Source organism: Anolis carolinensis, unplaced genomic scaffold (assembly GCF_035594765.1).
Source record: "Anolis carolinensis isolate JA03-04 unplaced genomic scaffold, rAnoCar3.1.pri scaffold_9, whole genome shotgun sequence".
Classification (NCBI taxonomy): Eukaryota; Metazoa; Chordata; class Lepidosauria; order Squamata; family Dactyloidae; genus Anolis; species Anolis carolinensis.
This window is the reverse complement of record NW_026943820.1, coordinates 7,620,982-7,644,324: the sequence shown is the minus strand read 5'-3', so window position 1 is coordinate 7,644,324 and position 23,343 is coordinate 7,620,982. Positions and strand designations below refer to the sequence as shown.

At 41.5% G+C, this 23,343-nt stretch overlaps 1 protein-coding gene across 2 annotated transcripts in view; it reads right to left on the bottom strand.

The window, feature by feature from the left end:
• adcy7 (adenylate cyclase 7) overlaps nt 1-22,419 on the bottom strand; it is a 106,011-nt gene extending 83,592 nt beyond the window's left edge. For both annotated transcript variants that reach the window (XM_008115627.3, XM_008115628.3), the window contains exon 1: nt 22,189-22,419. The gene's annotated coding sequence lies outside the window, so the exon portion shown is untranslated. The remainder of the gene's footprint in view (nt 1-22,188) is intronic.
• Between the last annotated feature and the right edge of the window lie 924 nt (nt 22,420-23,343).

Below are 23,343 nucleotides of genomic sequence, written 5' to 3'. Positions count from 1 at the left end.
AAATATTGTATATTCTCAAGCTTTAGGAATTAACATATACTAACTACCACCACTTCCTCAATACTTTATTTCCCATACCACCATACTTCGCCACAGCAACGCGTGGCAGGGTACAGTGAATAATATCAGTCAACCACCAGACACAGTTCTATCATCTCCATAGGCGGAGAAACTGAAGCAGCAATGCAAGAATAAAACGATGAATTAAATTGCATAGATGATAAGTGTTGTAACTCAGAAACAGCATAGCCTGCAGAGCCAGAGTGAAGATGAAGAGGATTCTGAGTTTCAGATGCAAGAGCCAGATGATGGGATGCAAGATGAATTTCAGGATGATGGCATGGGGATGGGAATTATACAGGCTGATTCAGAGGCTCAAGAAATGCAGCTTGTGGACGAACTCTTGAACCAGCCTGTCATAGATAACAGCCAAGATGACATTCCCATGGGAAATAATGAGCGGAGATGTCTCAGGCCCCTGTTCAGGTGTGGGATAATGAGGTGGCTGGCCTTGAAGGACTTGAAGGAGCGCCATCACTACCTAGAGCAGATTGTTTGCAATGGAAAGGAATGTCTCAGCCTTGCTGTAGTTTGAGATTGGCTGGAAAGCGGTGTGATGTCTCATGGGCCATGTAGTCCCGTTCCTAGTACTATTGTGGCAGACGAAGAGGAAAACTTGGGTTTCCCACCGATTCAGCCAGAATCGGAGCCCCTGCACCTGCAGGATGTTTGCCCTCAAGAAGTCAGCCAAACAAGCCTAGGGCAGAATTCTCCCCCGTTCTCTCGTAAGGATAATTATAATTGAGATAAAGGCGCTAGGGAGGCGAAGCGCCGAAGCGCCAGAATTGCTGCCAGACAATTAGCTGATTAAACCTGTTTCCCTTGGGAAATCTTAAGGAGTCATGCATCTGGACACAGTTTGGGTTTCACTTCTTGTTCCCCAGGGAAAGTGTTCCTTGGCGGGAAAACAAGATCCTATATAGGTGTTTTACCGCAAGGAAATCCTTGCGGAGTCAATTCGTCAGCTTCAGGAGTGAGATCGTGTGTGGACTACGCTACTCCAGTTCCTTGTTTCCAGGACCTTGCCACGGACCTTGTTCTAGTTCCAAGCCTGCCTTGTTCCCCGGACCTCGCCACGGACCTTGTTCTTGCTTCTTGCTTCTTGTTGCCACGTATCAAGTCTTGTTTGCCAAGAATCTAGTTTGTTTTCCAGCCTTGTTGTCAAGCTCAATTGGACTAAAGGACCTTGTCATTTCCCCACACTTTGCTTGGCAAAGTGTGTGTTTCGGTTATTGGATTATAACTTTGGACTCAAATATCACATATTGGACATTGTTTTCCTGGACTATATTTGACCTTTCCTGAAAGGTCTACTTCTGAACTATATTCTCCACTTGTTTTTATTGACTTTATATATTCCTTTAATAAAGATATTAGATAGATTCTGGTCTCTGCGCATGGTTATTGGTGCTCTGCAGCCTGGGTCCTGACAAGCGGGAGGCCTCTGAAGGAAAGAGAAATGCATTCTTGGGTTGCTTTTAAAACTGTGTATTGAGAGACAGATCTTTGTCAAAGCAAATTCTCGCTTCATCAGAGTGGATGCTTATGTCTTCCTGCCTTGGAAATTCTCCTGTTCCTGGATCTTTGTAACCTGTAGACCTTTGTTTCTTTGGGAATTGGACTCTTGCTTTGCCTATGGATTATTGGATTTACTGACTCTTGTTCTGCCTATGAACTATTGGATTTTACTGACTCTTTTTACTACTATTTTGGGAACTATATATCTGCCTGCTTTGATATATATATTTGCTTTTGCTCAATAAAATTACAAAAGACTATCTTCTGTGTGTGACTTGGTGTCAACAGCAAGGTGAACTATTCTGAGGTGCGACAATAAGGACCTAATAAAATACAGGACAGATTATTAATACCATCTGGGGCTGATTATTATATTATTTTAAGAAGCCATGTACCTGGTTTATGGATTGTGGGTTTGTTTGTGTGTGTACCTTATGACTTTTGTAGGGTTTCCACAGGGAAGGAATACTCAGAAGTGGTTGGCCACTGCTTTCCTCTGACTTACTTAGGACAACCTCCAGCCAAAACTGACCACAGAGTCATCCTGGAAGACCTAGAAATCCTCACGTGAAACCAAAATAACAGTGAATCATTCATGATTTTTCCCATATCGCAGGGATTGTGTCCTGCCTGCAACTTGGATCCATGTGTGTTCCAGAAAACCCATTATAAATATCATAATGCCTTTTTCCTTCCTTTATGCAAAAGCAAACACGGACAAATGTTGCCGAAGAGAGTGCACAGGAAAGCATTTAAATGCTTGTCTCGAAACAGAAGCTGCTGCTAATTCTAAGCAGAGTCGTGACTCCCGTGACTCCCTCTGAGAATCGCAGCCTTTTATTCCCTGCTTTTTCTAAAGAGTTGTGACGTCACATAGGCAAATGTAGGAGAAAGGTATCTCCTTTTCTTCTTGTTGGCTGAGTTAATGATGATGCACTCCGACAGGAGCAATGCCAACGGTAACAAATGGATGTTGATTCTGTGATAAGGTAGGAAATTAAGCCTGTTGAGGATGCTTCCAAAGAGGAAACTCCCGAGGCGTTTCCAAAACGAACACGGATACCAAACCACTATTGAGGAAGAGATTCATATTTAGAAGCAGAATAACTAAAGGTTTGGAATAAATATTGGATACAAATTGTTTCCTGTCTTTCTAAACATTGCTTTTCCTGAAAAAGAAAGACAACTAGTAATTTATAATGGACTAGCTGTGCCCGGCCACGCGTTGCTGTGGCTTATGGGAATCATTTGCTGGCCAGGTGGAATAGCAGTGAATAGCCTTGCAGCCTCAAAGCCTGGCCGTTTTCTGGAGTAGCTGGAGTAGCACCCTCATTCAAAAAGCCGCATTGAAGCCTGGCTACTTCCTTTGTTGGGGAATCCTTGTTTGGCCAGATTGAATTGCACTGAATAGTCTTGCAGCTTGAAAGCCTGGCTGCTTTCCACATCCTTGCTAGGCCAGGTCGAATGGGACAGAATAGCCTTGTGGCTTCAAAGCCTGGGGGTTTTTCACCTAGGGGAAATCTTGGTTGGCCAGGTTGAAAAGCACCGAATAGCCTTGCTGCTTGCAAGCCTGGCCGCTTTCTACCTTGCGGAATCCTTGGTTGGCCAGTTTGAATAGCAATTAATAGTCTCGGTGTGGCAGGTATGAATGCTGCAATTAGGCACCATGATTAGCATTTAATGACCTTGCAGCTTCAAAGCCTGGCTGCTTCCTGCCTGGGGGACTCCTTTGTTGGGAAGTGTTAGCTGGCCCTGATTGTTTCTGAATTCACAATATCCCTGCTTTCAGAGTATTGCTCTTTATTTACTGTCCTGGTTTTAGAGATAATATTGTTCTATATTATTATACCACAGTATAATATAGAAATAAATGTAACAACAGTATCATCATCATCATCATCAATAACAACAACAATAATGGTGCTGTGCCTTCAAGACTCCACTCCTTGCTTCATAACCACTGAAACTGTCACTCTGCTACCAAATGCATGTTTTAGTTTTAGGTATCTGGGTCTCAGACTCAAATAAAGGGATGTTGCATTTCGTAAGTGTTCCTGAGCAAACCATTCAGCCAGCCAAACCCTTGGAAAGCTGTGAAGCAAAACAGCTTGAGAACAAAAGCATCCAACACTACCAAGGAATACGTTTCCACTTGTTTTCTTGTTGGCTAACATCCTTTCCACAAGGGTTGCCAACATCATCCCAGGCCTGAGGTTTCTGGACCCAAACTGGAGAGCTAAGGATGTCATTAAGCATTGTGTACCATGTACTAACTGCAGTTTGCTCACAGCTTGCCGTGCGAATAAACACAGAGAGAACATATTTAAGTGTTTGGAAATGTAAGACAGAAATCTAAACTCAAGGGGCTGTTCTCAGATCAAAGTCAAACAAGAGAAGTATCCTTTAATCTTTAAAGCAGCGTTTCTCAACCTGGGGGTCGCAAAGGGACTCAGAAGGGTCACCAAAGACCATCAGAAAATATATTTCTGATGGTCTTAGACATCCCTTTGGCAGAGAAGGTTGAAGATCTCTCCAGCTGTCCTTTGGCCCAATTCTATTGTTGGTGGGGTTCAAGGGGCTCCTTGATTGTAGGTCAACTGTAACTCCCAGCAACTACAACTCCTAAATGTCAAGATCTATTTTCCCCAAATTCCACCAGTGTTCAAATTTGGGCATATTGGGTATTCATGCCAGGTTTGGTCCAGATCCATCATTGTTCGAGTCCATTGGTGGGGTTCAATGGGCTCCTTGATTGTAGGTGAACTATAAATCCCAGCAACGACAACTCCCAAATGTCAAGGTCTGTTGTCCCCAAATTCCACCAGTGTTCACATTTGGGTATATTGAGTATTCATGCCAAGTTTGGTCCAGATCCATCATTGTTTGAGTCCACAGTGCTCTCTGGATGTAGGTGAACTACAACTCCCAAACTCAAGGTCAATGCCTATCAAACCCTTCCAGTATTTTCTGTTGGGCATAAAAGTTCTGTGTGCCAAGTTTGCTTCAATTCAATCATTGGTGGAGTTCAGAGTGCTCTTTGACTGTAGGTGAACTAGAAATCCCAGCAATTAAAACTCCCAAATGTCAAGGTCTATTTTCCTCAATTTCCACCAGTGTTCACATTTGGGCATATTGGGTATTCCTGCCAAGTTTGGTCCAGATTCATCATTGTTTGAGTCCAGAGTGCTCTCTGGGTGTAGATGAACTACAACTCCCAAACTCAAGGTCAATGCCTACCAAACCCTTCCACTTTTCCTGTTGGAGTTCTATGTGCCAAGTTTGGTTCAATTCCATCATTGGTGGAGTTCAGAATACTCTCTGATTGTAGGTGAACTATAAATCCCAGCAACTACAACTCCCAAATGACAAAATTAATCCCCACAACCCCACCAAATGTGGGTGTATCGGAAATTTCGGGCCAAATTTGGTCCAGTGAATGAAAATACATCCTGCATATCAGATATTTACATTACAATTCATAACAATAGCAAAATGAGAATTATGAAGTAGCAACGAAAATAATTTCATGGTTGGGGGTCACCACAACATGAGGAACTGTATTGAGGGATCGCGGCATTAGGAAGGTTGAGAACCACCGCTTTAAATAAGGTGGTAGAAAGAATCTAATTCATTTAAAAGTCAAACATGAAACTTCAATGCAACACCAAGTAAGCACTGCTCTTTCTTCCTTCGTTTTCCTCTGCCATCCTCATTATTTCTTTTTAGTATCATGTCTCTAGAACCGTAAAAACGTTCCTCTTCCGCCTAGGCCATCTTGAGCCCATAAGGAAAAAGTCAAAATAGAAACACAGCTAAATAAAATGAGCTAACCAATAGTCAGGCCCATTGAGCTTCTGCACTCTCACTTGTTGCCGAGAGAAGCTTTGGCAAATCTTTTATCTTTTCGTAACCTTAGCAAATGTGTTTATCTTTAGTCACCAAACAGTAAAACCAGCTTATAAAATCGCTGGCCGACCCAACCTGGCTAACAGCCAAGAGAGGATTAAGTCTATGTTTAAAAACAAATGTGTGAGGTTTCTTGGATAAACCAGTTTGCCTATCGCCACTGATGCACTTTTGTTTAAACTTGGTTTGCAAAAACCTTTGGGGTAGTGGATCAGTTTACTACTATTACTACCACTATACTATGTTTACCTCTTGATTGAGACACAAAGCAGCTTGTGACATTATCGTTATCAAGATGAGTTTGTCCTCCTAAAATAATAATAATAATAATAATAATAATAATAATAATAATAATAATAATAATAGGGTTGCTGTGAGTTTTCCAGGCTGTATGTCCATTAGTGATGTGCATAGTATTCGTTTCATCGGTTTCATTCGTCTATTCAGATGCTCTAAATGAAAGATGCCATTTTCGGACGAAACGAAAAGCAACATGAAAGAGAAAACTGCATAGACACCGTACTTGCTTTTGTTTTCCGTTCATTTTGGGCTGTACAATAAGCAGGTACTGACAGAAGTCTGCTTCCCCATGACAGCTAATGTGTGCCAATGGGTGTTAATAATATTAATATTAATAACAATAGTTACTCTGGGACCCTAAGCTGAGTCTGAGATAGGGCTGCTTCCCCATGACAGCTGGTGTGCGCCAATGGGTGATAATAATAATATTAATATTAATAACAATAGTTATTCTGGGACCCTAAGCTGTGTCTGAGAGAGGGCTGCTTCCTCAGGACAACTGGTGTGCGCCAATGGGTGCTTATAATAATAATAATATTAATATTAATAACAATAGTTATTCTGGGTCCCTAAGCTGAGTCTGAGAGAGGGCTGCTTCCTCAGGACAGCTGGTGTGCGCCAATGGGTGCTTATAATAATAATAATAATAATAATAATAATAATAATAATATTAATATTAATAACAATAGTTATTCTGGGTCCCTAAGCTGAGTCTGAGAGAGGGCTGCTTCCTCAGGACAGCTGATGTGTGCCAATGGATGTTAATAATATTAATAGCAATAGTTACTCTGGGACCCTAAGCTGGGTCTGAGAGAGGTCTGCTTCCCCATGACAGTTGATGTGTGCCAATGGGTGCTAATAATAATATTAGTAACAATAGTTACTTTGGGACCCTAAGCCGAGCCTGAGAGAGGTCTGCTTCCCCATAACAGCTAATGTGTGCCAATGGGTGTTAATAATAATATTAACATTAATAACAATAGTTATTTTGGGACCCTAAGCTGAGTCTGAGAGAGGTCGGCTTCCCCGTGACAGCTGATGTGTGCCAATGGGTGTTAATAATAATATTAACATTAATAACAATAGTTACTCTGGGACCCTAAGCTGGGTCTGAGAGAGGTCTGCTTCCCCGTGACAGCTGATATGTGCCAATGAGTGTTAATAATATTAATATTAATAACAATAGTTACTCTAGGACCCTAAGCTGGGTCTGAGAGAGGGCTGCTTCCAGTGAGTTGGCTGTTTCTTCCACTCAAATACACAGAGGAGGAGGGAAGGGAAGGAATCCCATTAAGGTCTCACACAATGAGGAAAAAAGTATCTCCCATCTGCTAAAATGCCAGTTGAAGCAAAGGATAAAGAGAACCAGCTGGGGTAATTTATTCAAGCTTTCAAAGGGCTTTTGACAAACTGCTCACAATTAGCTCCCAAAGAAACCCTGGGTAAATCAGCAAGTGAGGTAAGGCATTACTAAAAGGAACAGAGAAGGCATGGGAACACCAGCGAGGAACATGGAAACAATAGCTAATGATGCCTTCGTCATTGGCATGAAGGTCTATGGTTTCGTAGCAAAGCCAGAACAGAACTAAAATATCTTGGGGAGACAAAGAACGAACAAAACATTTGCGGTTTTCCCCAAACCCTGAGCTGGAATGAACATTATTATCGGTTGCGTCTACACTGTAGAATTAATGCAGTTTAGTGTGTTGTCGAAGGCTTTCATGGCCAGGATCACAGGGTTGTTGTATGTCTTTCGGGCTGTGTGGCCATGTCAGGAGAGAATGCTTCTGGAACATGGCCACACAGCCCGAAAGACATACAACAACCCAATGCAGTTTAGGTTAGGTAAAGGTTTTCCCAGGAGCCCCGGTGGCGAAGTGCGTTAAAGCACTGAGCTAGAGACCGGGAGCGGCAAGAGTGGCCGCTGTTAGCTCCAGCTCCTGCCAACCTAGCAGTTCGAAAACATGCCAATGTGAGTAGATCAATAGGTACCGCTCTGGCGGGAAGGTAACGGCGCTCCATGCAGTCATGCCGGCCACATGACCTTGGAGATGTCTATGGACAATGCCGGCTCTTCGGCTTAGAAATGGAGATGAGCACCAACCCCCAGAGTTGGTCACAACTGGACTTAACGTCAGGGGAAACCTTTACCTTTACCTAAAGATTTTCCCCTGACATGAAGTCCAGTCGTGTCCGACTTTGGGGGTTGGTGCTCATCTCCATTTCTAAACTGAAGAGCCAGCATTGTCCATAAACACCTCTGGCATAACTGCATGGAGCGCAGTTACCTTCCCACCGGAGCAGTACCTATTGATCTACTCACATTTGCATGTTTTTGAACTTCTAGATTGGCAGAAGCTAGAGCTAACAGCGGGAGCTCACTCCGCTCCCCAGATTCAAATAGTCGACCTTTTGGTCCACAAGTTCAGCAGCTCAGCGCTTTAACACGCTGCGCTATCGGGGACACATGAGTGTATTATTATTTTATTTTTATTATTATTATTAAACTTTATTTGTACCCCGCTAGCATCTCCCAAAGGACTCGATACGGCTTACAAAGGCCAAGGCCTCAACACACAATGTAGCAATAATAAAACAAAAGGCAAATTAAAACAATTAAAACAGTATAAACCACAAGCAATAACAATACGCTAGAACACAATAGAACTGGGCCGGGCCAGAGTAATGGGTAGAAGATTAAAAGTGCTGATGTGACAGGTGATATATAAGGCTTATAGGGCAAGTGCAGAGTGCGATATGCGATCTTAGTTCTAATAAAGTGCTTATGGGACTTGGTATTGGAGTCCCATAAGCTGTGTATGCAGCATGTTATTTGCAGCCGGCCACATTCAGAAACAGGAACATGATTGTTTTCTGCGCGCCGGCCGCTTTGCAACTAAATCCACTTTCTAAAAGGAATGAGAAGTAGCAGCAGCGAAGGAAGCAGATCTTTCTGCAGATTATTTGCAAGGCAGGGGTGTTTCCTTCTCACGCCAGCTCCCCAAAGCCCTCTGCAAGCCGATCCAGATATCCTCTCCGCCTATTTCCAGATCTCATATCGCTCCGGAGGAGAAATACATCACCAGCATCCACATTGACATATGCTGTTTGCACAATTGTGCGCAAAAAAATTGTGTCAACTGGAGGTCACGACTCAGAAACGAGTTCTGGCAAGAACGACATCCTCTCTCCAGGCCGACTTCCTGGGTGAAGCTTGTCCTGTTATGTGTCATTTCTCAGGCACCGAAGACATTGGTGTGAATCACGCAATACTTGTCCATCTGGCTTAACGTTGACTTTATTTGCCTACAAGGCCGGTGTCTTGTTCTACGAGGATTTCAATAAAGAGAGCGTACAAAGGAAATTATGGTGGGCGAGAGCTGTTTCCCTGCGCAGCCTATACTCCCACGTACAGAAAAAGGGTCTCAACCGCATGAGGACTCTTTCATGTACTGCATGCACACAGGAAACTGCACCCAAGTGTGGCTTCTCTCAGCAGAGACGGTTGGCTAGGTAAACATGCACACTATCTGCATATGCTGGGATGGGGATAATTGTTAGAGATTCCTCTTTTTCAGAAGAGGAAGGGAAGCAGAAAAGTGTTCATGAATCTGAGAGTGAGTTGGAATCTGAGGAGGAGACTTTGCAAGTACCCACATTTCAGGAGAGGCGAAAGGAAACAGAGATGTCGTGTGATGTCTCAGGCACCTTTGGCCCCTGATCCCGCAGCCATTGCTGATCAAACTGAAGAGAATTTGGGTTTTTTCCCACCTCAGCAAGATTCAATCCCTTTCCAGATGTCTCTTGTTGACATTGCCGAGCCAGAGACAATTAGGAATGCCCTTGAGATGTTGTCGGCTCTTCCCGGATCTCCGGAGAGTTTAGAGTTTGGTAGAAGGGCTACTTTCCAAACAGATGGCTCTCGAAGACAAAGTTTAAGGAGAAGTGTGAGATTAGCAGAGCGAGGAGATTGTGGCTAAGCCAGTTCTCTTGGGAAGAATTGGGGAGGCAGGCATCTGGCGTCTCATTGTTAGCAGCTCAGTTCTCTTGGGAAGAATTGGGGAGTCACGCACCTGCTTTGGGGGAGCTTTTGGACTGCACAGAGAATATCTGTTGCGGTGTCAACTGAACTTCTGATTGAAGAATACATCGTCTTTTGATCCTGAGCTTCCAAGCGGCCCGTTGGCGCGCTTACTCTCGAGTAGACCGGGTGTTGTGGCTCGTCCCTTGCCAAGTTTGGACTGCATTTCAGATCCACCACGAACAGCCTTTGCCTTGCCTTGAAACCTTGTATGGACTATTACTTCAAGTACTTTCCTGAGGAACTTTGCTTATTTCCCCACTCAAAACTCAGGCAGAGTTTGAGTGTGTTTCGGTTATTGGATTTTGAACTCTAATATCGGACATAAGACTTTATGTTATTGGACTAAAATTGATCTTTTCTGGAAGGTCAATTGCTACTTCTATATAACTGCTTATTTTCATTTGGAACTTTTATTGCTTTAATAAAGATATTAGATTTTTTATTGGCCTGTGTGGCCTCTCAGTGTTCGCGCTGCCTAGGAGTGTTACACGTCGTTCAGCTAGAATAGCTGCCAGAAATGCAGCTGAGGGGACTCAGGGTTATAAAGCAGAAGTAGGTGCAGCCAGCTCTTGCTGGTAACAAACTGACTCTTCTCTGCCCTTGAGCCTGCTTCAAGTCTGCATCTGGGAAACTAAAGATTTATTGCTGTTTCTTTGTCTGAAGTAAGACTGTTATTTGATTTGGGAATTTAACAGAGACTAAGAACTGTGTTTACCCTAAGACTTCCTTGCTTCCTTTCGCATTATTCCACTGAGTGTGCTAGACTTTATGTTTTGCTGAAGTAAAGCAGTTTTCATTTACTTACCACAGTGTTTAAAGGCTGTTCTTGAAAGACAAAACAGGACAATAATATGGCCCTCTTTGCTCCTGGCCATGCTGGCTAAGGGAGGATGGGATCTGCAATACAAGACTATCTGGAGAAACCCATGTTTCTCATTCCTCTATATACACTATCTTAAATCTACCTGTTGGTTCCAAAACAAGTACAATAGAGTCTCACTTATCCAACATAAACGGGCCGGCAGAACGTTGGATAAGCGAATATGTTGGATAATAAGGAGGGATTAAGGAAAAGCCTATTAAACATCAAATTAGGTAATGATTTTACAAATTAAGCACTAAAACATCATATTATACAACAAATTTGACAGAAAAAGTAGTTCAATGCGCAGTAATGCTATGCAGTAATTACTGTATTTACGAATTTAGCACCAAAATATCACGTTGTATTGAAAACATTGACTACAAAAATGTGTTGGATAATCCAGAACGTTTGATAAATTAATGTTGGATAAGTGAGACTCTACAGTACCGCCATTTAACCAATTTGATTTATCTAACTGTTGGCTTGCTATTATTGATTCAGTGGGTCTGCTCTGCTTGGGTTTAGCATCCGAATTGAGGTCAATGGTCTCCTCGAGATTTGCATGCACCCATTCATGAGAGGTAAATGCATCACGATGGTAATGAATCCAAATCCCGCAATGCCATAGATGAGTCCTGTAAGTTCTGTACTGCACTAAAAAAACCTGGTGCCATTTTGGGAATTTGCAGATCAAATATACCTAGAAAGAGGTCTAACATTATTTGGGGTGCTGATTCAGAAAACTGCATTGGGTAGACCACATATGCTTTAGTTTCTTAGATATGGTTTTCTATGGGTGAGCAGATGGCAACTGGTAGATGCGATAGAGGGAGGGATGGAGAGAGGGAGAGAGAGAGGGATAGAGAGAGAGAGGGATAGAGAGAGAGAGGGATGGATGGAGAGATGGATAGAGGGATTGACTGATAGAGGGACTGACTGATAGAGGGATGGATAGAGAGAGAGAGAGAGAAATAGAGGGATGGATGGAGGGATAGAGAGAGGGACAGAGAGAGAGACAGAAAGAGAGAGGGATAGAGAGATAGAGGGATGGATGGAGGGATGGATAGAGGGATGGATAGAGGGATTGACTGATAGAGGGATGGATAGAGAGAGAGATAGAGAGAGCAATAGAGAGAGGGATGGATGGAGGGAGAGAGGGAGAGAGAGAGGGACAGAAAGAGAGAGGGATGGACTGATAGAGGGATGGATGGAGGGATAAAGGGATGGATAGAGGGATGGACAGAGAGATTGATTGATAGAGGGATGGATAGAGAGAGGGGGGATGGATGGAGGGATAGAGGGATGGATAGAGGGATGGACAGAGAGATTGACTGATAGAGGGATGGATAGAGAGAGGGGGGATGGATGGAGGGATAGAGGGATGGATAGAGGGATGGATAGAGGGATTGACTGATAGAGGGATGGATAGAGAGAGAGAGAGAGAGAGCAATAGAGAGAGGGATGGATAGAGGGGTAGAGGGATGGAGAGAGGGATGGACAGAGAGATTGACTGATAGAGGGATGGCTAGAGAGAGGGGGGATGGATGGAGGGATAGAGGGATGGATAGAGGGATGGATAGAGGGATTGACTGATAGAGGGATGGATAGAGAGAGAGAGAGAGAGAGAGAGAGAGAGAGAGAGAGAGAGAGAGAGAGAGAGAGAGAGAGAGAGCAATAGAGAGAGGGATGGATGGAGGGATAGAGGGATGGAGAGAGGGATGGATGGATGGATGGATGGATGGATACACCTCACTTGCCTAGTTTCCAACAGACCTCACAACCTCTGAGGATGCCCGCCATAGATGTGGGTGAAACATCAGGAGAGAATGCTTCTGGAACATGGCCATACAGCCTGGAAAACACACAGCATCCCAGTGATTCTGGCCACGAAAGCTTTCGACAACACAAAGTACGCACTCATTTTTGTTCAGAACTAGACTTCCAAAATGCAAAGTAATGCAGATCTGATATAATTCCGGACGACCGCTTTCCAAGGCAATCCTATCAGTTACAAGAAATCAGGACTAAGGAGACAAGTTATGATGCCATAATACAGGACAACAAAATAAAACTCCCAGTGTCTTGGATTTTAGACCAATTGCATTGGATAGATTGCAACAACTCTAGTTCCTTAGATATGGTAATCATGGTTTTCTATGATGACGTAAGTTCTCTATCTCAAAACTTAGAGGTGAAAGGGGAATACTGTTGCCATTTTTGGAATCTGCTAATCAAATATACTCAGAATCAGGGCTAACATTTGTGGCACCAAATCTCTCCCTTGTAATGTCTTTTTCTTCCTATTTTCCCTTCTGTTGTTTTGAATCCCTCGTAATAATCATCACAAAGGGCTCACAAAATGCAGAAGCAAGTGGACCAAAAGGAAATGGATTTGAAAAGGGGAAATGAAAGCAACACGCTGAATAGATTATAGCACAGATTGGCTAACAGATGCAATGCCCCAAAACGGTTTACTCCCTTCCATTCCTGGAGAAATACATGTAAACAGAGAGAGCAAGAGTGTCTCGTTCTGCATATTTATATACTAGCTGTGCCCGGCCACGCGTTGCTGTGGCATTGTCTGCTGGTGTTGGTGAGAACTTGTTGAGGTAGTGGTGGTATTGAATGTCTGTTGTATGGTTGTCTTTATGTTTAGTATGCATTTGGTTGTTTGTGTACTGTGAAAGTGGTGAGGGTAGAGGAGGTCTATGTCCCTGTGTAGTAGTGTATAGTTTTTATACGTTGTCCATGTGTTGTGAATGCTTGGATTGTGTCCTGCTGCATAGTAGAAAGGGTTGGGTTGGATGGCCCTTAGGGGTCTCTCCAAACTCTTGGATTCTATGCTTCTATTATTATCATCATCATCATCATCATCTTCATCATCATCATCATTATTATGTAGAGGCTGGATGGCCATCTGTCAGGGTGTCTGATCTGGATGATCCTTAGGGGTCACTCCAAACCTTAGGATTGTATGATGATGTTATTATTATTATTAGTATTAGTATTAGTATTGAGAGGCTGGGTGGCCATCTGTTGGGTGTGCTTGGATAGTGTCCTGAATGGCAGAATTGGGTTGGGCTGGATGGCTTTTAGGGGTGTCTCCTAACTGTCTGATGCTATGTGTATTATTATTGTGCAGATATTGGATGGCCATCTGTGAGGCCCCTTCTTCACAGCTGGATAAAATGCACACTGAAGTGGATAATCCAGTGCCAAGCAGATAATATAAGATTATAAATGGGTGATATAGCTGTGTGGAAGGGCCTTGAGTCTACATTGCCATATAATCCAGTGCAAATTAGATAATCTGTGGAAGAGGCCTAAGTGAGGCCTAAGTCTGCCTGTCCCCTGGGCTGAGTAGGTTGCTAGGAGACCAAGTGGGCAGAACTTAGCCTTGTAACTGGCAGCAATTGGACAAAAACAATTATTCCTTTCCCTCTAATTAGGACTTTATTTTTCTTTTCTTTTTGTTGTATCAACCTAGAGCCGTGGATGATGGGTTGTGTTGCCAAATTTCGAGGTTGGGGGGCCTGTAGTTTTGCTGCCCTGATGCCATCACTCTTTTATATATATAGATAATTTTTTTTCAATGACTAAACAGAGTTTTCACTTTCTCCTCGAACAATACAAAGTCGAGGATGGGTTGCCACATTTTGTCCTCCGGGGTGTTATGTGAACAATTTGGGCGGGTTCCTTTCCTGCTCCACTTTCGGAGCTTCATTGCTCAACAAAATACATTGCCAAGGGAAAAAAGGGGGATTTTCTTCTCTCTCTCTCACGAAAATAGCATCTAAGATCATGCTTTGAATGGTTGGAGTTTCAAAAAAGATAAAAGGAAGTTCTTCACTACCACGTGTGAAAACTGGAATTCACCCTCAATCTGGATAAGCTTCAAAAGGGACTTAAGTGCCCAAGATCACTCAAGAAGCAAGTTTTTCAGATCAAACCAAAGGGTGTTGTGTGGTGTTTATGTATTTTAAATAGGTTTTAATGCTTTCAGCTATTCATTTTTAGCTAGCTCTAGATTTAATTCTGTTTTAGTGTTTATAAGCTTTAGGTTTTAATTGTATATGGTACTGTTTTTAGCATTGTTTGCTGCTCTGACTCCTGTTAAAAGAGAAAAGGTGACATATAAATAAGCATTATTATTATTATTCGTCAATAATAATAATAATAATAACTATTTTAATATTGTTTGCTGCTCTGAGTCCTGTTAAAAGAAAAAGGTGGCATATAAATAAACATTATTATTAATAATAATCAATAATAATAATAATAATAATAATTTTTAGCATTGTTTGGTGCTCTGACTCCTGTTAAAAGAAAAAAGGTGGCATATAAATAATCATTATTATTATTAATAATCAATAATAATAATAATAATTTTTAGCATTGTTTGCTGCTCTGACTCCTGTTAAAAGAAAAAAGGTGGCATATAAATAATCATTATTATTATTATTAATCAATAATAATAATAATAATTTTTAGCATTGTTTGCTGCTCTGACTCCTGTTAAAAGAGAAAAGGCAGCATATAAATAAACATCATTATTATTATTAATCAATAATAATAACTGTTTTTAGCATTGTTTGCTGCTCTGACTCCTGTTAAAAGAAAAAAGGAGGCATATAAATAAACATCATTATTATTATTAATCAATAATAATAATAACTGTTTTTAGCATTGTTTGCTGCTCTGACTCCTGTTAAAAGAGAAAAGGCAACATATAAATAAACATTATTATTAATCATAATAATTAATAATCAATAATCAATAGGAGTCACCGGTGGTGCAGCGAGTTAAACCACTGAGCTGAAGAACTTGCTGACCGAACGGTCAGCAGTTCAAATCAAGGGAGTGGGGGTGAGCTTCCGCTGTTAGCCCCAGCTTCTGCCAACCTAGCAGTTCGAAAGCATGCAAATGTGAGTAGATCAATAGGTACCGCTCCGGTAGGAAGGTAACAATTCTCCATGCAGTCATGCTTGCCACATGACCTTGGAGGTGTCTATGGACAATGCCGGCTCTTCAGCTTAGAAATGGAGATGAGCACCAACCCCCAGAGTCAGGCACAGCTAGACAGGGGAAAACCTTCACCTTTATCTTATATATCTGAGTAGGGAATCGAACCCTGGTCTCCTGAGCCATAATCCAATCCTCAAATTCTATACCATGTATTTAATAATAAAATATTCAGACGGCAATTTTATACATCCTTACTTGTGCTGAGATCTACTTAATGCATGAAGCTATGGACGCTTCCACACAGCCATATAACCCAGAATATCAAGGCAGATAATCCACAATATCTGCTTTGAACTGGATTATCTGAGTCCACACTACCATATAATCCAGTTCAGTGTAGATTATATACAGCTGTGTAGAAGGGACTTACGTCTCAGTAGACATTTATATAGAGATTCTCCAGATGTGTATGGACTTCAGGTCCCATCAGCCTCACCAGCACAGCCAGTGGGAAAGAACTGAGGCAAGCTCTAGTCTGTGAAGACTGATGTAATTTCCAGTCTGTTGGGGTTTGGTGAACCATGCATTCCACATCCTGATGCATTGGAAAGACTGTCTGAGAACAGAGTCTGATGTAGTGAATGCATTGATCGAGGACAGTGATGGCGAACCTATGACACGCATGTCAGCACTGACACGTCTAGCCATTTTTGCTGACACGCGGTAGTCACCTCTTGGGTTGTTAAGTATTTTCTGGCCAAATTTGGTGTCATTTCATCCAGTTGGTTTTTTTTGTTTACTCCGTCCTACAAATGAACAGTACACTTATATATATATATATATATATATATATATATATATATATATATATATAGTTATTATATTCTATTATTATATTATCCTATTAATATATTTTATATCATTATATTATATTATATTATAATTATAACATTTATTATTATTCTATTATTATTGTAGTATAATTTATTTATTTATTTATTTACAGCATTTATATTCCGCCCTTCTCACCCCGAAGGGGACTCAGGGCGGATCACATTACACATATAAGGCAAACATTCAATGCCTTTTAACATACAACAAAGACAAAACAAACATAGCTCCGAGCGGGCCTCGAACTTATGATCTCCTGGTCAGTGATTCATTGCAGTTAATTGCAACTGGTTTGCTCTCCCGTCTGCGCCACAATATATAATAATATATTATATTATTACTAGCTGTGCCCAGCCACGCATTGCTGTGGCGAAGTCTGGTGGTATGGGAAATAAAGTATTGAGGAATTGGTAGTAGTTAAGGTAAAGGGTAAAGGTTTTCCCCTGACATTAAGTCCATTATAAATGGGTTATATAGCTGTGTGGAAGGGCCTTGAGTCTACACTGCCATATAATCCAGTTCAAATCACATAATCTGTATTTTATAGGCAGTGTGGAAGAGGCCTAAGTGAGGCCTAACTCTGCCTGTCCCCTGGGCTGAGTGGGTTGCTAGGAGACCAGGTGGGCGGAGCTTCGCCTTCTAACTGGCAGTAATCGGATAAAAACAATTATTCCCCTCCCTCTAATTAGGACTTAATTTTTCTTTTCTTTTTGTTGTATGAACGTAGAGGCATGGATGAGGGGTTGTGCTGCCAAGTTTAGTGTTTCTGGGATGTGTAGTTTTGTTGTTTTGTCCTAGGCCGAAATTTCATTACCCTTTTATAGATAGAAATTATATTATTCATTATTCATGACTATATTGAAACTAGAATAGAGAGAAATCTGTGTGGAAACTTTGTGAAGCTTAAAATGCAAGAAGTACCATAGATCGTTGTACATGGAAATAATGGTAGTAAATAGTTTTTGATTTATTAAATACAGTTATATATTACAATTATACATTTTTGTTATTTAAACTATACATATTGCGAAATTATGGGGGGGGTTTTTCTCAAAGTGACACACCACCCAAGTTATGCTAGGTTTTTTGGAGAATTTTGACACAGCAAATGCAAAAGGTTGCCCATCACTGATCTAGGATCTTTTGATTAACTGAGAGAAGACAATTTAGCCTTGTTTTTCTGTATTTCTTTCACTTGAACACACATTTCTTGAATAAGTCACTGAAACCCATTCAGGCTCCTGAAACGGATTTTTTCTTGCCTGACCCAATATCACTTCCCATTTCCCGATGCAGAAGTCTAACAGATGGTCAGCTGAATCTTACTTCAACCCTGGCGAGACGATGAGACATAAGAATAGTGCTCAGTAGTAGTTACAAAGAACTCCAACTCCTAACTGTTACTCTCTGCCCAGCCATAGTAGATGTCTTATTCTATCTACCGTATATACTCGAGTATAAGTTGACCCGAATATAAGCCGAGGCACCTAATTTTACCACGAAAAAACTGGGAAAACATTGACTCCAGTATTTATCCCAGAGTGGTAAATTTCAGAAATAAAAATAGATACAGTAGAGTCTCACTTATCCAAGATAAACGGGCCGGCAGAACGTTGGATAAGCGAATAAGTTGGATAATAAGGAGGGATTAAGGAAAAGCCTATTACACATCAAATTAGGTTATGATTTTACAAATTAAGCACCAAAACATCATGTTATACAACAAATTGGACAGAAAAAGTAGTTCTATACGCAGTAATGCTATGTAGTAATTACTGTATTTACAAATTTAGCACCAAAATATCACGATGGTATTGGAAACATTGACTACAAAAATGCATTGGATAATCCAGAATGTTGGATAAGCAAGTGCTGGATAAGTGAGACTCTACTGTACCAATAAAATTACATTAATTGAGGCATCAGTAGGTTAAATGTTTTTGAATATTTACATAAAGCTCAAATTTAAGATAAGACTGTCCAACTCTGATCAAATCATTATTCTCATCTTCTTCAATGTCAATGTGCTTATGTATCCTTTTAATAATAATAATAGAGTAAAATAATACATGTAATAATAATAATACATGTAATAATAATAAATACAGGAAAATAATACAAGTACAGTAGAGTCTCACTTATCCAACGTTCTGGATTATCCAACGCATTTTTGTAGTCAATGTTTTCAATAGATCGTGATATTTTGGTGCTAAATTCGTAAATACAGTAATTACTACATAGCATTACTGCATATTGAACTACTTTTTCTGTCAAATTTGTTGTATAACATGATGTTCTGGTGCTTAATTAGTAAAATCATAACCTAATTTGGTGTTTAATAGGCTTTTCCTTAATCTCTCCTTATTATCCCAGGCTGTGGCGCAGCGGGAGAGCAAGCCAGCTGCAACTAGCTGCAATGAATCACTCTGACCAGGAGGTCATGAGTTCGAGGCCACTAGGAGCCTATGTTTGTCTTGTCTTTGTTCTATGTTAAAAGGCATTGAATGTTTGCCTATATGTGTAATGTGATCCGCCCTGAGTCCCCTTCGGGGTGAGAAGGGCGGAATTTAAATGTTGTAAATTAATAAATAAAATAAATATCCAACATATTCGCTTATCCAACGTTCTGCTGGCCCGTTTATGTTGGATAAGTGAGACTCTACTGTACAGCCTAATAATATGGAGGGCTATAAGGTTAGTCCCCTTTTAGATAAAAAAGTGAAATGTTCTGACTCAAAACATTTCTCCCTAAAGACCTCCATGGCCTTAATTCTATGCCAGTCGGCATGGAGGAAACACTCACCAGATGTGCTGAGAACCACTTTGTCAAAGTCTAAGGGCGCAGCCTTTTAAAACCTTGGAAAATGAATACTTTGAAATCAGTCTCAACCTCGGCAAGAGTGGAGAAGTGTGAGCTAAAAGGAGATTAATTATAAGAGCAGCCTATATACAGAGAGCCGGTTTCACACAGTGCCTTACAGAAGAGGCGTTCCACCTTCACTTTGGTGGAGGAGGGAAATGCCAGAGAAAAAGACTCAAAAAGGGACCTGCTGTGGCATACAAATATAATATTGGAGAAACAATACTTGCAGGTTTTCATGAGAGACCAATTCTCAAAAGGCTGTCAAAGGCTTTCATTTGTTGAAATCACTGGGTTGCTGTGAATTTTCTGGGCTATATGGCCATGTTCCAGAAGCATTCTCTCCTGAGTGTTGTCAAAGGCTATGTTTATCCATACCTCACAACCTCTGAGGATGCCTGCCATAGATGTGGGCGAAACGTCAGGAGAGAATACTTCTGGAACATAGCCACACAGCCCGAAAGACATACAACAACCCTATTCTCTCCTGACATTTTGCCTGCATCTATGGCAGAGGTTGTGAGGTCTATTGGAAACTAGGTCAGTGAGGTTTATATATCTGTGGAAGGTCCAGGATGGGAGAAAGAACTCTTATTTGCTTGAGCAAGGTGTGAATACTGTAATAGGCCGCCTTAATTAGCATTGAATGGCCTTGCAGCTTCAAAGTCTGGCTGCTATATATATATATAGATAGATAAAGGTAAAGGTTTTCCCCTGGTGTTAAGTCCAGTCGTGACCGACTCTGGGGGTTGGTGCTCATCTCCATTTCTAAGCCGAAGAGCCGGCATTGTCCGTAGACACCTCCAAGGTCATGTGGCCGGCATGACTGCTTGGAGCACCGTTACCTTCCCGCCGGAGCGGTGCCTATTGATCTACTCACATTTGCATGTTTTCGAACTGCTAGGTTGGCAGGAGCTGGGGCTAACAGCAGGTGCTCATTCCGCTCCTGGGATTTAAACCTGAGACCTTTCGGTCTGCAAGTTCAGCAGCTCAGCGCTTTAACCCACTGCGCAACCACCATACCTCACAACCTCTGAGGATGCCTGCCATAGATGTGGGTGAAACGTCAGGAGAGAATACTTCTGGAACATGGCCATACAGCCTAGAAAACAACCTAGATAGATAGATAGTCCTCACTTGACTAGTAATAATAATAATAATAATAATAATAATAATAATAATAATAATTTTATTTTTATACCCTTCCTCCAGCTCCCCATGGGACTCGGGGCAGCTTTCATCGGGCCCAAATGATAACAGACATTGTAAAAACACATTGAAGAAAAACAAATCAACAGACCTGCCTGGAGGGATGCTTTGTTGGGAAGTGTTAGCTGGCCCTGATTGTAATTAAAATTATTATTATTATTATTATTATTATTATTATTATTATTATTATTATTATTATTAATTGGATTGCTGTGAGTTTTCCAGCCTGTATGGCCACGTTCCAGAAACATTCTCTCCTGAGGTTTCACCCTCATCTATGGCAGGCATCCTCAGATATGTCTGTTGAAAACTAAGCAAGTGGGGTTTTTATATCTGTGAAATAATGTCCAGGGTGAGAGAAAGAAGAATGTTTCAATGTCAGACTACGCAGAGAAGCCATTGAAATCCACAAGCATGTGAACAATTTCAACAGAAAGGAGGAAACCATGAAAATGAACCAAATCTGCCTACCAGTATTTTAAAAACTCTAAAATCAGGACAGTAAATAAAGAGCAACACTCAGAAAACAGGGGAATTCCAGACATGAATCAATAAAAAAGGACCAAAAAAGGATTTCCCCAGGCAGGAAGCAGCCTTAAAGCTGAAAGGCGATTCAATGCTATCTATCTATTTATATATAGCAGCCAGGCTTTGAAGTTGCAAGGCCATCTAGTGCTAATTAAGATGGCCAATTGAAACATTCACACCTGAGTTCTTTCTCCCACCTTGGGCCTTCTACAGATATATAAACCCCACTTGACTAGTTTCCAACAAACCACACAACCTCTGAGGATGCCTGCCACAGATGCAGGAAAAATGTCAGGAGGGAATGCTTCTGGAACATGGCCATACAGCCCGGAAAACTCACAGCAACCAAATTCTCAAAACCTCCATCCAGCAGGGAGATACAGTTCCAAAAAGAATGTTGTTGATCTCTTTTGCTGCTATGCAAGTCTATGGAGATTGAAACATTAAAAATATAATCAATCAACAATCTAACAATTGTATAAAATACTAAAATACAGAAAGTCACAATACAAACACCAAGGAATAGATGGAAGTCAACCCCTCCCACATATATTTTTTTCTCCTTGTTCTTACTTTCATTTTTTTCTTCATTTTTCTTTCTTTCTTTCTCCCACTTTCCATGTAATTTTTTTATTTTTATCCTTAAATTTATTATTAATAAAAAAAATACCACAAAACAATCTAACAATCGGTTTTTCAAGTGGGAACCAATTCTAGTCACATCAGAAAATCCAACAGATCAGAACCTCTCCTTAGAGAGGCACTCTCCTCTCCAAAGCCAGGGCGTTGCGCATCTCCTGCCAGCTCTTCTGGATCTTTTGGCGTTTCCAAATGTGGCGGAGTTGTAGATCTACAGGATCCTCCGAGTGTTGGCACTACAAGCTACAGATCCCAGGATGCCACAGCCTTGAGCCCTGGCTTGAAAGTGGCCTCGAAGTGCGCTAATTCTCCAGCGGAGACCGATGCGCCCCAGGACGCACGAACCCTGCGCGCCAGACTCACCTCCAAACGAGAGCTTTCTCCTGCCTTCCTTTCTTTCCGTCTCCTCGCTTCGGGTTTGTTTTGGGGAAACTGGGTCCAAGGGGGAACCCTTCCTAAGGGTCTCCCAAACTCTGTCCTCCAGCCTCGCCTTCCCAGCCTCAAAGGAGCCTCCGGCAGCCTTTGCGCAAAGGCGGCAGCGTGCGAGCCAAAAAGAGAGCTGGAGTCGCTGTCGCCTTCCCCGCAAAAGCCAAGCAGGTGGTTCCCGGGCGGGGCGTCGAGGAAACCCCGCCTCGTCCAAAGAGAGCTTTTCCAAGCCCACAATAGAGCGAAGCAGAGGGAAGAAAAGGCTGGGCTTCATCCCTGAACCATCCTGGGAAAGGAAGGCTCGTTGAAATGCTGCCCAAGGGCGCCTTTGGGGTTTTGGAGACCTTTACGCACGGTTGAGTTGAAACTAGAGCCTCCCTGCATTGACACTTTGGAATGAATACAGTTCGACGCCACTTAACCTGCTATGGCTCCATGCTACCGTGTTTCCCCGAAAATAAGACAGTGTCTTATATTAATTTTTGCTCCCAAAGATGCTCTAGGTCTTATTTTCAGGGGATGTCTTATTTTTCCATGAAGAAGAATTCACATTTATTGTTGAACAAAAAAAAAAACCGAACATTTATTATATACTGTACAGTAGTTGTCATCCTAAACCAGCATAACCAGACAACTGTGAATCCTGTCAAGAATTTCTTGTTACTACCAATATTTTCATGTACAACACTTTATGGTATGTACATTTACCGATCCTGCATGCTCTGGTGTTCTGTTCGGTGGGCATGCTTCCAAACAAAAACTTACTTTTGGGGGAGGCCTTATATTTAGCAATTCAGCAAAACCTCTACTAGGTCTTATTTTCTGGAGATGTCTTATTTTAGGGGAAACAGGGTATGGAGTCCTGAGAGTTGTAGTTTGTGGACAGGACTAAATAATAATAATAATAATAATAATAATAATAATAATAATAATAATAATAATAATAATCCAGACTGACAAAGTTCTGGAGCACAACACACCAGACATCACAGTTGTGGAAAAGAAAAAGGTTTGGATCATTGATGTTGCCATCCCAGGTGACAGTCGCATTGACGAAAAACAACAGGAAAAACTCAGCCGCTATCAGGACCT